Here is a 13,558-nt window from a genome sequence, read left to right on the forward strand (position 1 = left end):
GAAACTCCAGCTTTATGCTGCCCTCAGTTGGATGCCCCTCTCCTGTTGCTCCCATTAGCCAGGAATTATGGCCAACAACAACTGAAGGGCCCATCTGTGCAGGTGAGCCAGGCTGTGCAGAATGCTCTGGCCCTCCCAACCATCACTGAGGCTTTGTCTACACTGGCGGCTTCTTGCGCAAGAACATCTTGCCTTTGCACAGAAGCACCCATGGCTGTGTAGATGCTCTCTTGAGCAAGAAAGCTCTGATGGCCATTTTAGCCATAGGGCTTTCTTGTGCAAGAAACCCCCACCGATCATCCACACTGCCCTTTTACACAAGAGCTGCTGCACAAGAAAGCTTACACCTGTTAGAAAAGAGCATAGCTCTTGCGCAAGAAGCCTTCTCTTATTACGCCGTACTGCAAATGTTCTTGTTCAAGAGCGGGCGGGCAGTGTGGACGCTCTGCGGATTCTTGCGCAAGAATGGCTGTTCTTGTGCAAGAACCCGCCAGTGTAGACAGAGCCTGACTGTATCATCCTCACTTCCATTGCCCACCTCCAGCTGGAGAGAAGCCATCTCAGATATTGGTAGGGGTTACTTACGCTCTGGCAGATAACAAGCAATTAGGGGTCAGGAGCACTGTATATATCTACTATAGAAGAAAGAAAATGAAAATATACTCTACTCTAATACTAACATGGCCTGACATTGTGTGGCAAGTATCTTAAGTGACACTGTTTAGGTTTAATATTTTAATAGATATTCTCACTGCATTGCTAACTCTTCAGAAAGAAGGACCCATCACAACTCTCAGGTTCTATCTCAGCTCTTTGAAGGGAGTGGGGTCTAGTGGTTTACAACGGTGGTAGAGATATCAGGAGTCTTCACAGGAACATTAAAAAGGCCATACTGGGCAAGACAAATGGTCTGTCAAACCTATCATCCCTCCTTCTTACAATGTCCAATTCCACGTGCCTCAGAAGCAATGGACAGGAAAGCTGGGTGGACTGTTTATAGTAGCTAGCAGCGTGAGGCTGAATAAAATCCTGTCCAGTTTAAAGGATTTAGTTTGCATTTGTCTTTATTTCTTATGTAATCAGCTTTATATGTACACTCAGACTATGTCTAGACTGCAAGTCTCTTTCGAAAGAAGCTTTTTTGTCTCTTGTGGCCTTACAGGCTGCAAATCTATGTAAACCTCAGTGCGGCACATCGAGCAGCCTCTGCTCTTTTCATATGTAGCCTGCCTGCTCCCTAGGTGTAAAGGTGACACAAGGGGAGCAGCTCAAACATGTAAAGTCTCTGGCCAGTAGCAGGACATTGGCTCTGTAGGCGTGACATCACAAGGGTCTTTTGCAAGACTTCAGCGTATTGGTTGAAGGAGCTTGGGAGGCAGTGACCTCACAGAGAGACCACGGCAACAGTCAGGTGGGACGGGCTGCAGGGCAGGGGCTACCTCAAGGACTCCCCATGGCTTTGCCAGTGTCCCTTGAGGCCTGGGAGACAATTCAGATTGATGAACGTGAGTGTGAGGAGGCTCCACTTAAGAAATCCCTCCTTTCCTACTTACAATTTGAGTACAAGGCAGAGGCCCCTGTGGAGAAGGTCAGAGCCTCAGAGAGGTTTGGGAGCTAGTCAGCCCGATCCGTCTGGTGCCAGCTAAACTCTGGGCATGGACACAGTAGGGCTGCATCTATACTACGATCCTCTTCCACAAGAGGAAATGAAATGGAGCACTTATTTGCATATGTTGCATGCTCATTTGCATTTCCTCCTCTGATCCCTTTTGCTCAAGAGGTTTTTGTGCAAAAAAGTCCACCTTTAGCACAAGAGCCGTTCTTCCTTGAAGCTCTTGCACAAAAGGGGTTTTTGGCACAAAATGAAGCCGTCTACACCGTGGTTTTTTGCACAAAAACCACTTGTGCAAAAGGGGTCTGAGGGGGAAATGCAAATGAGAGTGCAACATATGCAAATGAGCTCTCCATTTGCATTTCCTCTTGTGGAAGAGGATCGTAGAATAGACACAGATTAGGTTAAGGTGGGAGAATTTTTTTCCCACTTTGCCGTTTGTTCTTTCCCTGGGTGAAATGGGGTCTAGTGGCAATGAGGAGACTCCGGATGTTGATGAACCAGCCGGAATAATGCATCTGCTTGGGGAATTGTGCTGTTGCTCTCCATTGATTAGCGAATATCAGGAATAACCTTCTAGTTCTTCTAAAATACTTAGGGAATAATCACTGAGCAGTGGGTTGTCCTGCAGCTCATCTGAGATCACTTTAGTGCGATCGCACAGTGTGTGAAACTCAAACCTGATGGCTAGTGTGAATGGCAGGACTCGGGTCCAGTCCCCAACACTCTCCTGAGTGGCTGTGTGACATGAGACAATGAACAGCAGCATTATGTCATCACCATTGCCAGGTATTGCAGTCACTCCTCATTACAAAAGGGGTTACTCGTTTCGAAATAACAAGCCCGTTATTTCGAAATATTTTCGGAATAACGGGATTCCTGTGTGGATGCTCACTTTGATACTTCGAAATAACTCCCCAGTGCAGACATGTCCTGATTGGCGATGGACATTGGCTCCCAGTGTGCACATCTCACAGCTGTCCCTGCGCCAGCGCTAGGCATGGGATGCTGCTGCAGACTCTGGGCTGAGAGAGGTGCGGAACGCGACTACTTTAAAGGGGATTCCCAGAATTCACGTCCCTCCCAGAATTCACAGGTACCAGCTCCTGCTGAGGAATTCACCTGTCGCACAAACCCAGTGCAGCATGGGAGTAAAGGGACAGTTCATAAGTCTATGATCCTTTCTGCTCTGCACAGGCATTCATCATCCCAGAGCTCTTCCAAAGCACTGAGTTTGCTCCAGTGTTATGAACTTTAATGTCCCTGTCACAAACTCCCGCTACTTTTGGAAACCTCAGATTCGCCTTGAGAGGATGGTGAAGGCTGAGGCCTCTCCCACCCTGCCCTCTGTATCCGAGCTATGAACAGCCCTGCCAGAGCCACAGTCCATTTTCCTCTTGGTGTGACGGAGAGACCGTGGTTACAGGGAAGTGAGGACTCTTGGGTTCTGTCTGTCATCCTGCCACTGAGGCTCTGCGGGTGCGTCTAGACTACATGGCTCTGTCGACGGACAGAATTTACTCGACTTAGTCAATGAAGTGGAGATTTAAATAATCCCCACATCATTAACTTAAAAATGGCCATCGTGCTGTGCCAATCATCAGCTGATCCGGCACAGCACGGCAGTCTACACGCAGCACGGTCAACAAGAGAAGCCTTTGTTGACCGCGTCAATATGCCTCATGAAATGAGGTTTACCGGAGCGGTTGACAAAGGCTTCCCTTGTCAACTGCATCGCGTCTAGACTGCCAGTCTGTGCCGGATCAGCTGATTGGTGGTGATGGGGGACTTCAACTATCCAGACATATGTTGGGAAACTAACACAGCGAGGCACAGGCTATCCAGTAAGTTTCTGGACTGCATTGGAGACAACTTTCTGTTTCAGAAGGTTGAAACAGCTACCAGAGGAGAAGCTGTTCTGGATTTGGTTTTAACAAATAGGGAGGAACTAGTTGAGAACTTGAAAGTGGAAGACAGTATAGGGGACAGTGATCACGAAATAATAGAATTCATGATCTTAAGGAAAGGTAGAAGGGAGACCAGCACAATTGAGGTTATGGATTTCAGGAAGGCAGATTTTGATAAGCTCAGAGAACTTGTAGGTAAGGTCCCATGGGAAGCAAGACTGAAGGGAAAAACAACTGAGGAGAGTTGGAAGTATTTCAAAGGGACGTTGTTAAGGGCCCAAAAGCAAACAATTCCACTGTGTAGGAAAGATAGAAAATATGGCAAAAAACCAGCTTGGCTTAACAAGGAGATCTTGCACGATCTCAAAATAAAAAAGGAGTCATATAAAAAATGGAAACTAGGACAACTAACAAAGGATGAATATAGGCAAGCAACACGGGAATGCAGGGGCAAGATTAGAAAGGCAAAGGCACAAAATGAGATCAAACTAGCTACAGGCATAAAGGGAAACAAGAAGACTTTTTATAAATACATTAAAAGCAAGAGGAAGACCAAGGACAGGGTAGGCCCACTGCTTAGTGAGGAGGGAGAAGCAGTAACAGGAAACTTGGAAATGGCGGAGATGCTCAATGACTTCTTTGTTTCGGTCTTCACCGAGAAGTCTGGATGTGTGCCTAACGTAGTGAATACAAGCAGAGAGAGGGTAAGCTTAGAAGATAGGATACACAAAGAACAAGTTAAAAGTCACTTAGGAAAGTTAGGTGTCAGCAAGTCACCAGGTCCTGAGGAAATGCATCCCAGGATACTCAAGGAGCTGATAGAGGAGGTAGCTGAGCCTTTAGCTATGATTTTTGAAAAATCATGGCAGACAGGGGAGATTCCAGAAGACTGGAAAAGGGCAAATATTGTGCCCATCTATAAAAAGGGGAATAAGAACAACCCAGGAAACTATAGACCGGTCAGTTTAACGTCTGTCCCAGGGAAGATAATGGAGCAGATAATTAAGGAAATCCTATGCAAACACTTGGAAGGTAATAAAGTGATAGGGAATAGCCAGCATGGGTTTGTGAAGAACAAGTCATGCCAAACTAATCTGATAGCTTTCTTTGATAAGATAACGAGCCTTGTGGATAAGGGAGAAGCGGTGGATGTCATATACCTAGACTTTAGTAAGGCATTTGATACGGTCTCGCATGATATTCTTATTGATAAACTAGGCAAATATAACTTAGATAGGGCCACGATAAGGTGGGTGCATAATTGGCTGGATAACCGTAGTCAGAGAGTTGTTGTTAACGGTTCTAAATCCTGCTGGAAAGGGATAACAAGTGGAGTTCCTCAAGGATCTGTTTTGGGACCCATACTGTTCAATATCTTCATCAATGATGTAGATATTGGGATAGAGTGTACGCTTATTAAGTTTGCAGATGATACCAAACTGGGTGGGGTTGCGACTTCTTTGGAGGATAGGGACATAATTCAAAATGACCTTAGCAAGTTAGAGAAATGGTCAGAGGTAAACAGGATGAGGTTTAATAAAGAGAAATGCAAAGTGCTCCACTTAGGAAGGAACAATCAGTTCCATACATACAAGATGGGAAGCGACTGTCTAGGAAGGAGCATGGCGGAAAGGGATCTAGGGGTCATAGTGGACCACAAGTTGAATATGAGTCAACAGTGTGATGCTGTTGCAAAAAAAGCAAATATGATTCTAGGTTGTATCAACAGGGGTGTTGTAAGCAAAACTCGTGAAGTCATTCTGCCGCTCTACTCTGCACTAGTTAGGCCTCAGCTGGAGTACTGTGTCCAGTTCTGGGCGCCACATTTCAAGAAAGATGTGGAGAAATTGGAAAGGGTACAGAGAAGAGCGACAAGAATGATTAAAGGTCTAGAGAACATGACCTATGAAGCCAGGCTTCATGAACTGGGCTTGTTTAGTTTGGAAAAAAGAAGATTAAGGGGGGACATGATAGCGGTTTTCAAATATCTAAAAGGGTGTCACAAGGAGGAAAGAGAAAATTTGTTCCTCTTGGTTTCTGAGGACAGGACAAGGAGTAATGGGCTTAAAGTGCAGCAGGGGAGGTTTAGATTGGACATTAGGAAAAAATTCCTAACTGTCAGGGTGGTCAAATATTGGAATAAATTGCCAAGGGAGGTGGTGGAATCTCCCTCTTTGGAGATATTTAAGAACAGGTTAGATAGACATCTGTCAGGGATGGTGTAGGTGGAGCTTGGTCCTGCCTTGAGGGCAGGGGGCTGGACTCGATGACCTCTTGAGGTCCCTTCCAGTCCTATTATTCTATGATTCTATGATTCTATGATTGTCGGGACAGCATGGTGGCCATTTTTATTTTAATGACGCGGGGATTATTTAAATCCCCGCTTCATTGACTATGTCGAGTAAACTACTTTACATAGCTCCGTCGATGGAGCCATGTAGTCTAGACACACCCTATGAGACCTTGGCCAAGAAGCCTCTCCCTAGAGTTCAGTTTGTATGTCATAGACTCATAGACTTTAAGGTCAGAAGGGACCATCTAGTCTGACCCCCTGCACAGTGCAGGCCACAGAATCTCACCCACCCAATGCTAGAATATTCCTCTCACCTAGATCTCAGATATTGAAGCCTTCAAATAGTTTGCAGACCCCCAAGATGCAGAGAACCCTCCAGCTGTGATCTGTGCCCCATGCTACAGAGGAAGGCGAAAAACCTCCAGGGCCTCTGCCAATCTACCCTGGAGGAAAATTCCTTCCCAACCCCAAATATGGTGACCAGCTAGACCCTGAGCATGTGGGCAAGACTCACCATCCAGACACCCAGAAAGTTCTCTATAGTAACTCCTATCATCCTATGTCTCTGTAATGGGGATACGTTCACGGTGACTTTCCTTTCCTGGGCATTTTCAATATCCATCAATGAAAGCTGCCACATATTTTGATTATAGTGACTGATGAAAATTACTGAGATTTGATTAGGAATGTTCAATTTAGATGAATTGACTAATCAAATAGTCAGTGCAATTGGCATCGAAAATTCAGTTGCTCGATAAGTGCACCTCCGCCTTTGAAGTGTAGCAACAGCCCCGGCGCTCTTCCTGTAATACAAAGGCAAAGCGCTGCAGGGAGCACAGGGCCAAGAGGAGCTGGGAGTCCCAAGATGACCCCAGGCTCCACGTGGCCCTGCTGCTTTGAAACACTGCATGCTGCCCGCCCCTGGGCTGCACGTGGCATTTCAAAGTGTCAGCACTGCATGGAGCCCATGGAGCCCACCTCCTCGTGGTGCTGCCACTTTGAAGCACCCCCTCTCCCTTCCTACTGCCTCTTTCTAATATAGACAGCAAGGGGGGATAAGCGACTAGTCAACTCCTATGTCGACTGTCCGACAAACGTTTACTTAAGTTGGATAGTCAGCGTGTCATTCACATCCCTAGATTTGATCCCTTAGCAACAACCCTTTGGCTGTGTCTACACTCACGGCTTCTTGTGCAAGTAATTTGCAAATGAGGCTAAGTGTGGAATATCACCGAGTCTCATTTGCATACCTAATGAGCCACCATTTTTTTCAGAAGAGGCTATTGCGCAAGAAGGAGCATCTACACTGCCCCTTGTTGCGCAAGAAAAACCCTCTTGCGCAATGCCATTCTTCCTCTCAAGTAATAGGCCTCCGGAGGTCTCTTCCAGCTCTAAGAGTCTATGACTTTCTACGAAATGCTGGTAGAAGCAAACATCCAACATGGGAAACTTGAATGCAAACAGTGAAAGTTTGGCAAAGGTCTAGGCAAGTGAAAATGAGATCTTCTAGTGGAATGTTTCAGGCAGCCTTCACTACAGCTAGTGCAACCAGTCCTGCATAGAGAGAGCAATCTATTTGTAAGCCCCATTCACCTCTGCTCTTTGCTCCGTTACTGTGTGTGGCAAGGAGTTACACAGGCCAAATATGGATTGTGTAAGCAGTTGTCTTCGATCAATTTTATATACACCACATTTCATGTAATTGAATATTTCCTTGTGCATGTGTTGAGAGACAGGATAAACATAAATGCCAGCTCTACTTCATTATCAATTGATTCATAGAGTTTAATCTGAGAAGGAATTCATACAGTTTGATTTCCTGCATAACACAGAAGATTAAATATTGCCCTTGTAACACCTTTATCTCCCTCCATAGTGGTTTTTAAGTCCTGGCTTGACAGTCCTGGCTGGGATGATACAGTTGGGGTCAGTCCTGCCTTGGGCAGGGGGCTGGAATCGATGACTTCTGAGGTCTCTTCCAACCCTGGGATTTTGTGATTCAATGATTCTATGATTCCATGTTCGATTAAAACCTGGTCTACATCAGGATTTTGCCTTATAGTATCATAAAACCACATGTTTCAAGGGCTTATTAATGTTGGCTGGTCTCCTCCCTGCTAAGATACGGGATTTTTTTTTGTCTAAACTATCCAGCCTTTGAAAAACCTCCAGCAAAGGAGTATCCACAATATCTAGAGGGGCGTCTTCCAATGCACTCCTGTTCTTACAGCCAGGAACTTATTCCTGACATTTCATGGAGTCACAGAATCAAAGCTCTGCAAGGGATCTCGAGTGGTCATCAAGTCCAGCGCCCTGCACTCCTGGTCTCCTGTGTCAGCACCTTTTAAAAATCTCCAGGGATAGAAATTCCACAACTTCTCCAGACAATGTATTCCAGTGCTTAAACACCTGAGAGTTAGAAAGATTTCCCTAATGCCCAACCTAAACCTCATTCACTGAAATTTAAGCCCATTATTTTTGTCCTATTATCTCAAACTATGCAGAATAATTTTTCTCCCTCTGTCTTGTAATAACATTTTAGTCCCCATGCACTGTCCCCTTTTCTACAATATACAAATTCTTTTATACAGTTCTTTTAATCTTCCCTCATAAAGAATGTTTCTCTGTCCTTTGTTGTTGAAGTCCCTTCGACTTCTTACAGTGTAGAAAGTTAAGGTACAGTACTTCAACTTCATCTATGCAATTAACATAGCTGAAGTTGCATATCTTAATTTGACCTTATCCCATAGTGTAGACATACCCTATAAGACTTTTACAAGTCTTCTTTCCCAACTTCAATGATTTTTCAAAGATAATAGTTAAATGGCTTGGATATATTCTCCTCTGAATCCTTGATATTCTAGGATATATTTCAGGAGACCATGGTGACTTGAAGATATCGAACAGGAAGTGTTTCATATTAAGATTATGCATCTGACGAAGTAGGCCTTTACCCCCGAAAGCTTATGCTCTAATAAATCTGTTAGGCTATAAGGTGCCACAGGACTCCTCGTTGCTTTTGCAGATCCAGACTAAGATGGCTACCCCTCTGATATTAACATTGTCTCTCCATCCAGGCATTTGTTCTATGAACATCACCCCAGAACCTCGGCATCCATCTCAAAGTTGGACACCTCCCTTACTTCATGCCAGATTCCAACACCACTGACTTCACCAACCCCTCCACCTTCATCTTGCTGGGCATCCCTGGCCTGGAGGGGAAACATGTCTGGCTCTCCATCCCCTTCTGCACCATGTACATCATAACCCTCTTGGGGAACATCACCATCCTATTAATCGTGAAGAGGGAGCCGAGCCTCCATGAGCCCATGTACTATTTCCTCTGCATGCTGGCCGTCACTGATCTGATCATGTCTACATCCATCCAGCCCAAAATGTTGAGCATCTTCTGGTTCAATTCCAGGGAGATCAGGTTCAGTGCCTGCCTCACCCAGATGTATTTTGTTCACTGCTTCTCTGTGATAGAATCTGGGATCTTCGTGGCCATGGCTTTTGATCGCTACGTGGCCATCTGTGATCCCCTGAGACATTCCACCATCCTGACAAACCCTGTAGTGACCAAGATTGGCCTGGCTGTGGTTTTGCGTGGAAGCGTGCTTTTTATTCCCCATCTCTTCCTGGCAAGGCAGTGGCCATATTGCAGAACCAACATCATCCCCCACTCCTACTGTGAGCACATCGCCGTGGTGAAGCTGGCCTGTGCTGACATTCCCATCAGTAATTACTACGGCCTCTCTGTGGCATTTTTCATTACCGGCCTGGACGTGTTTTTTATTGCTCTGTCCTACACTCAAATCCTTGGGGCCATTTTTCACCTCTCCACAAAGAACGCCCGGCTCAAAACATTTGGAACCTGCAGCTCCCACCTCTGTGTTGTCTTAGCCTTTTACATCCCAGGTCTCTTCTCCTTCCTGACACACAGGTTTGGCCAGAATGTGGCCCTGTATTTCCACATTCTCATGGCCAACATCTACCTCCTATTGCCCCCCATGCTAAACCCCATCATCTACGGGGTGAGGACCAAACAGATCCGGGACAAGCTCTTATCTCCTCCAGGGTCCTTAAATTTTCTCCTGGTGCTGTGAGAGAGCCTAATTCGAACTACCTACTCCATGCCGTGTGTAGCCGCGATCACGCAGTCCGCACTAAGGGGGATTTAAAAATGGCGGCGCCTGGTAAGATGCAAATGAAGCCCAAGATATTTAAATACCGGCCTTCATTTGCAACTTCGAATGCCTACATTAGCCACCCTAGTTCGAATGAGGGTGGCAGTGTAGACATACCCTGACTCTCTCCCAGAACCTACACCCCAACCCTGAGCCTCCTCCTGCACCCAAATTCCCACCCACACCCTGATCCTTCTGACCTGAGTCCCCTCCCACAGTTCAAATCCTTCGGCCCCAGCCTGCAGAGTCCTCCTTCACTCCAACCATCTCATCTCCAGATCCACTGCAGAGCCTTCACACCTGGTGAGATCCCTCTCCCGCACCTGCCCTTCGGCTTCAACCTGCAGCTCCTTCTCACACACTGAGCCCCTCATTTTTTGGCCGATCTCAGAGCCTGGGGGAGGGGGCTCAGAGTCTAATCAACCAGGCCTCCAGAAGAGTTAATCTGGCCCGGCCTGTATCACTTACTGGAGGGGCACAGAGTCACTAAGCTTTCATTGTCCTCACTGTGCTGTATCAGTGTGACAAATGAGCCACCTATTGCTAGACCAGCACCTCTGCTCCAGCCGCCTGAGCAAAAGGCATGTGAGTGAAGAGTCCAGGAGAAGGCAAAGACGGGTACAGACGGTTCGCACTATGAAATGCTACAGATTTACCCAGAAAGTTTGGGGTTTGGCTTGTGTGTCCGGGTGCCATTTACAGTTGCCAGACTCTGGACTTTCACCTGGACTGCCCAGTTCAGAAAGGGATCTGGTAGTTTCCAGTTACTGTACGACTGAGGGAGGCACTGGGTCACTAACCCATGCCAGATCCTGACCAGACTCAATCCGACAGGCAGGCTTCTTGGGAGGCTGCAACAGTTCCCATCCCAGGTATGCTGGGGAGGAGGGGAAGGTCACTTATGGGGGGGAGAGGCCCTCAAGGTCCTGTTACCTTTTGAACCTTACATAAGAACATAAGAACGGCCGTACTGGGTCAGACCAAAGGTCCATCTAGCCCAGTAGCCTGTCTGCAGACAGCGGCCAACACCAGCTACCCCGGAGGGGATGGACTGAAGACAGTGACCAAGCGATTTGTCTCCTGCCATCCCTCTCCAGCCTCTGACAAACAGAGGCCAGGGACACCATTTCTATCCCCTGGCTAATAGCCTTTTATGGACCTAACTTCCAGGAAATTATCTAGCTTCTCTTTAAACTCTGTTATAGTCCTAGCCTTCACAGCCTCCTCTGGCAAGGAGTTCCACAGGTTGACTACGCACTGTGTGAAGAAGAACTTTCTTTTATTCGTTTTAAACTTGCTACCCATTAATTTCATTTGGTGTCCTCTAGTTCTTCTATTATGGGAACTAATACATAACTTTTCTTTATCGGCCCTCTTCACACCACTCATGATTTTATAGACCTCTATCATATCCCCCCTCAGTCTCCTCTTTTCTAAACTGAAAAGTCCCAGTCGTTTTAACCTTTCCTCATATGGGACCCGTTCCAAACCCCTAATCGTTTTAGTTGCCCTTTTCTGAACCCTTTCCAAGGCCAAAATATCTTTTTTGAGGTGAGGTGACCACATCTATACACAGTATTCGAGATGTGGGCGTACCATAGTTTTATACAGGGGCAGTAAGATATTCTTGGTCTTATTTTCTATCCCTTTCTTAATAATTCCTAGCATCCTATTTGCCTTTTTGACCGCCGCTGCACAATATGTGGAAGTTTTCAGAGAACTGTCCACGATAACTCCAAGAACTCTTTCCTGATTTGTCATAGCCAAATTAGCCCCCATCATACTGTACGTGTAGTTGGGGTTATTTTTCCCGATGTGCATTACTTTACTCTTATCCACATTAAATTTCATTTGCCATTTTGTTGCCCAATCACTCAGTTTGGTGAGATCTTCTTGGAGTCCCTCACAGTCTGCTTCTGTCTTGACTATCCTAAACAGTTTGGTATCATCTGCAAACTTCCTCAGATTCATCACCCAAAAAGGACGGTACAGATTCAGGAATTTCCCCAACGTCCTCAGCCGTGACGACTGAAGCAAAGAAATCATTTAGTTTCTCCGCAATGGCTTTATTGTTCTTGATTGCTCCTTTTATAGCTCGATCATCTAGGGGACCCACAGGTTTTTAGCAGGCTTCCTGCTTCTAATGTACTTAAAAAACATTTTGTTATTTCTTTTTGAGTTTTTGGCTAGCTGTTCCTCACAATCTTTTTCTGCTTTTCTCATTACATTTTTACACCTTAGGGCTGCTCAGAGCACTCACCCTAGCCCCAGGTCTGAAAGGGAGTCCTTAGCTGCAGCACAGCTTGAGTGTAGAGTGTGTGTGCATGTGTGTATTACTGAAGTATGGTGTGAAGGCGGAAACACCCACAACCTGCCTCTCAGGTCCACCAGTGAAGAAGCTGGACACTGCTAATTGTCCCAGTAATGGGTGTGCACATGCCCAAAGAATTCTTTAAAATGCAGGCTCTCTGCAAGGCCCAGAACATCCTGCTGACAGCCAGGCCAGGGTTGTGCATTGGAGCTGTCTCTCACCCACCCAGCAGCCTGTGTAACCAGCCCTTCTTAGTGCTATTACACCCCCCTCTCTCCCCTAATCCTTTTGTTTCACACAGTAGCTGCATTTTGTCTTAATTTGGTTTTAAGGTACGTGGGGCAGGGCCTGTTTCTCCCTCTGTGTTTGCCAAGGGGCTAGTACAAAGGGCCTGGAACTGGAGCAGGATCTGTGGAGTCTTCCACTGGACAAACAATGGTCATAAGTAGCACAACACACTAGCTAAATCAGGGACTGGTGCCCACCCACATAGCCTTTACCTACAGATGAAGATCAAACCATGTTTAGCATCTGCAGAGTGTTAGGAACATGAATACTTGTGGACACGGCTCCCCGGTTTGGCTCAGACAGGAATGTTCATTCAGTCTCATTTCAGGGCTTAAACACACAGGTGCTTCTGCACCAGAGAAATACCCCAGACTGCCTAAATGAGCAGGAAGAGAATTCAGCTCTGGAAATCCATGTGCCCTCCATCCATGTTGGAAATAAGCCAGGACACTCTGGATGCAGGTGAAAACAAGCCGAGGATTTATTACACCAGCTGATGGAGTGACACGCAGGGGTTCCCCTGGTGAACACTGGTTAATTAACACAATACAATAGATTATATAGTCAGCAGGTGGACGGAGGAGAAGTGATTTGATAGGTCTAGCAGCAAGACGACATGAGCACATAAGCCAATAGAACTACTAAAGATTACATAATATCTCCGCCTATTGCAAAGTAACAACTTATTAACGAATACATTAAGACATATAGGTGGTTATTGTTTAAATGCTAAAACAATGTTAGCAAAACAGTAATAACATTTAGTTTGCATTTATGATGATGATGTTTCTTATAGCAGGCGGGTATGGCTTTGAGTTGGTGCAGCACTGGGTTCTCAGGCTCATTATCTAGGAGTGAAGCAAGAAGCAAGACAGTTAAGCAAATTTATGAATGTTATTTTAAGCAAAATGTGTTAGGTTACTAACTGGAGTTCAGTTTGAGTGTTTTAGAATGTGGTTG

At 45.9% G+C, this 13,558-nt stretch overlaps 1 protein-coding gene and 1 pseudogene across 1 annotated transcript in view; both read left to right on the forward strand.

Moving 5' to 3' along the window:
• Positions 1–13,558, forward strand: part of LOC102444446 (olfactory receptor 52R1-like) — a 130,627-nt gene that overhangs the window by 60,208 nt on the left and 56,861 nt on the right. The gene's annotated exons all lie outside the window — the stretch shown is intronic.
• LOC142827743 (olfactory receptor 52E2-like) lies at positions 8,896–9,829 on the forward strand (annotated as a pseudogene).

This window comes from Pelodiscus sinensis, chromosome 1 (genome assembly GCF_049634645.1).
Source record: "Pelodiscus sinensis isolate JC-2024 chromosome 1, ASM4963464v1, whole genome shotgun sequence".
Taxonomy (NCBI): Eukaryota; Metazoa; Chordata; order Testudines; family Trionychidae; genus Pelodiscus; species Pelodiscus sinensis.